The sequence below is a fragment of the Drosophila busckii genome, chromosome 2L, assembly GCF_011750605.1.
Source record: "Drosophila busckii strain San Diego stock center, stock number 13000-0081.31 chromosome 2L, ASM1175060v1, whole genome shotgun sequence".
NCBI classification, from domain to species: Eukaryota; Metazoa; Arthropoda; class Insecta; order Diptera; family Drosophilidae; genus Drosophila; species Drosophila busckii.
The window spans coordinates 7668103-7672302 of NC_046604.1; positions in this window are offsets into that span (position 1 = coordinate 7668103).

The following is a 4200-nucleotide window of genomic DNA, read 5'->3' on the forward strand; positions in this document are numbered from 1 at the left end:
GGTGGCATCCCTGGACTGCGTGGCTCGTTATCTGCTGACTTCTAATTCAGCCACAATAAATCAATGCAACGTGCTGCAGCCGGCAGCGGCAGCGGCGGCGGCAACATTTTGTGCCGCAAATGTGTAAGTGAACTTGATGAGTCTTCCGCTGGGAGGTGGGTGGCTCTCTGTGGGCGTCAGCAGTAGGCGTTGCTGCGTGGCGGCTTCATGACAAACACAAATTTTCTCGCCGCTCGTCTTCGTCTAATCGAAATTAGTTGGCTATTTTTTCCTGTGCTGGCCTTTGTTGTGCATTTTATTTACTTTTAATTGGCCATAATAAAAATTTATCGAACCAACTTGTTAATGTTTCGTTTCGGCTTTAATTTCAGTTCTGATTGCTCGCTTGCCCTTTGGCCGCTTCAACTATTGTGCAACGCTTTAAATTAATTAAAAGACAACTGCAGAAAGGGTTTTAATTAATTTTCGCAACTGTTGCAACAAATCGTTATTATTTGCTATTTTTTCTCCACGCACAAAAATCAACTTGCACATTATAAAATAACAAAAATAGAGCTCATCATAAAAAATTATAGACTGTGTATATTAATTCTGCCTACAGCCGATTGTAATGCGTACATATAATAAGTTTTACATAATAAGAGCTTTATTAATATGTGAATGCGAGCGCTGCATATAAATTGATTAATTTAATAACAATATATTGCTATCATTTCATGATTCCTTGCCTCCATAATATTTGTGTAAGCTCGTTTTTTTAATTTGAACTTCTTTTTTGATTGCACAACCCGCAGCATTCGCATGGCCATAATTTGCTATAACCATAAATATTATTGTTTTTAACCGGATATTTGTTGATGTATATTTGCTTACATAATTTATAATAGGCCAGGTAGGTATATTTTTATTACAAATTGTTTAATTAAGCTATACGTGAATTTAATGTCACTATTAAAGCACTAAATCATGCTAATTGCTTAATAAACAAATCCAAGTGAAAGCAACAATAGTTGATAGTTATCTACGAATAAGTGAAGCAATTCAAATCAATTTTCAACTTAAGCACTTAAGCACTAACTTAAGACTTAACGCTTACAATAAAAGTTAAGAAACAAAACTATAAAATTAATTTTTAATTTAAACGAATGACTCTTTAACTCTTTTACTTTGATTTTCTATTTATACACCTTGACATTTTTAAGAATAGTTTTTAATATTCTCAGGATTTCATAATAATAATATTAAAATTAACAATAATAAGTATATATTAAAGCTATTGTAGTAACCACTGGCATCAAAACCTTCAGCTCTAATTAAATAATTGTTTTCCTATTCTTAAGCACTATAAAAGGCGAATAGAAAACTTATTAATTTTCTTTTTATATCAAATACTATAATTTTTTTGTTCATTATATATTTTGCCGTATATATTACTTATCGTATGTTACAAATGATATAATTTTCATAGTTATAATACAGCAGGAACAATTCGAATGCATTTCATGCACTTTCTGAACAGGAATTTATCACCTACAAATGAGGTGATTAAATTACACAACATATGTGCGAAAAAGACACTAAAAGTGCCATGAGCTGAGTGCAATTTAACATGCTTAGCATGCAGAGAGGGCAAGACAGTCGAAAGGTGTTTCGTTTAGCTCACTTGGTCACCTGGTCTTGAGCTGGTCAGCAGCTGCCACTGAAATTAAATCCTCCAATCAATTTAAAACAGTCAGTGTATAAAAAACACGCTTAAAATCCACACTGCAACCGGTTGTCATGCAAAGCAGCTTGAAGCTTGTTCCAAGGCGCAGACTGTGACTGAGACTGAGACTGAGACTGAGGCAGGGGCAAGGACAACCAACTGAGTCTGTGTGGATTGTCGGCGTCGGCATCTTTGTCTGCGGCACGCTCGGGTTGGCAGGCGTGTTCGTGTATCACCGCGCGACAACAACATAAAAGGCATCAGTAAGAGAACAACACAACAAGCAGGTAACAGTGGCCGTCTCAAGATTGGACCCAGAGACCCCGAGCCAAAAGCAATTCACATATATTTTATGTCTGTTGCACCTGATGATGCATTCGACGGCAGACGCGTGCCAAATGTGACAAAAGCCGAATGCTCTGAATGGTCGGAGCGCAGCTGTTGTGCATTAAAACTGAAAGTGAGCCTGGGCTACAATGTTGCATGCCCCAGTGCAAATAAGTCACATAACTGTTTGCATTTCATAGCCATGAATCATGTCGATCAGCTTTAGCTTAAGTATGATATTTTGCGTGTTGAAATTAATTAAGTCTGCTGCAAAAAATAAAAATTCATTTCTGTCGGCACGTCATATGCAGAGAACACCCCCACCCCCGCCAAGCCCCTAGTTTCCGCATGCCACTTTTTATGCATTGCTCATTGCTGCTGTTCAAATATGAGTTATTTTCCTTCACTTTCATTTTAAGGCACAGCCAGAGCGGCCAGCCGGCCCTCATGCCAGTTCAAATGCGAATTGCATGTTAACGCGTGACCCCAGCAACAACAAAAGGCACCCGCAGACACACACACACACACACACACACATGGCCAATGGCAGTTAACAGCTTGAGCTCTGTTCTCGCTCTCATTGAGAGTTGGGCTATAAACTTAAATTTTGAATGCATGTTTTTCAACTTTGCGCATATTTATTTGAATTGTTTGGTAAAGTTTATGGTCAGTGCTCGTTTTCATTTCATTTCAATTTGGTTTAGCCAAATGGTTTGTTCAACTCTCTGCCTCTGCCACACGTGTATGCTGACTCATTTGGCTCTCTGCTCTTGGCTCGAAGTTGTCGCGTGCCACAGTCCGGACTGTGGGCGTGACTGCGGTTTAGACTAGTCAGCCCAAGCAGCCAGCCACGTGTGTCCTTGAGGGGAAAGCAAAAGTACTCGCAGACACACCCACACATATGTATGTGTGTGTCTTTGTGTGTGTTTGTGCAATCTCATGCAGTTTATGACTGCAAACGAGCTTCACTCACAATGACTCGTTTGGATAATACGCCTCATTTGAAATGTATATTAAAATGATTAGATGCAGAGAGGAGAGGCAAAGGAAGAGGAAAGGGAAAGAAAGCGGAAATTAAATACAAGCTTATGCTTTTCGATCTGCATAATATAGTATGTTATACTATAATATCAATAATAAAAAAAAAAAGAGTTTAGTACACATTTGCAAATTAATTAGGTAGATAATAAATAAATGAGTATAAAATTGAACAAACTATTTATACGCTGAATTATTATTTATCTATTTATAGTTTCTTAATTCTCAGAGACAAAATATATAGGCCGATAGGCTTTAAAGTTTTGAGGCTATTTCCATTAAATAAACAGTGACCTAATAAATATTTTATTTATTTATTTCAACAAAGAAATATCTCACTTATTTTAAAAATTCATAATTTCCCCATTTTTTAAAAAAATTTGAAAAATAGAAGCGCAGTCCGAAAAATGCAATAACAAATGCTTTAAGTAAATAAATTAAGTACGTATTCATATAATTCGCAATACTTTAACTTTAAAAATATATTTGAGGTATTTCCAAGCTCTTGTTGCTCGAACTCATTCCCTTTTTGAACACATTAAATATCACAAAAGCCTCAATCAACAATTTGGCATAATGCTTAGTTCAAATAAAATGTTGGCACAATAACTTGCCGGCATACCAGGGAAATTACAAACCACTAGCAAACCAAACGTCAAGAACATAATACATAATCACAACTAAGTGTGTGTGTGTTGTTGTGTGTGTGTGTGTACTTAGTTTTGCATAAGCCTTTTAATCAACTTTATTAATACTAATAAGCTTAACAAATGCCCCGCAAATAGCAAGGACAACAACAAGGCGGCAACAATTACACAATTAGACTGCTGGCAATGGCCTGTAGCAACAATAATAACAACAAAAAGCGCCAGCAGGGCATAAGAACACTTATGGTAATTCACTTAAAATCATTAGTCAACAATTTTGCTGGCAATTGGGAAGTAGAGTCTGCAAGTTCAGGCAGGAAAGACCTTTCGGGCACGTCGTGAATTTTTCCAGACCAACAAAGACCTCAACCGACTCGACCTTACCTGACGTATTAACAGCAACAGCAGCAAGCCTGCCAAAACATAAACAAACTTGTATTTATTTCTAGCTATTTTAGCTTGAACTTGTGTTCGAAGCAGCGG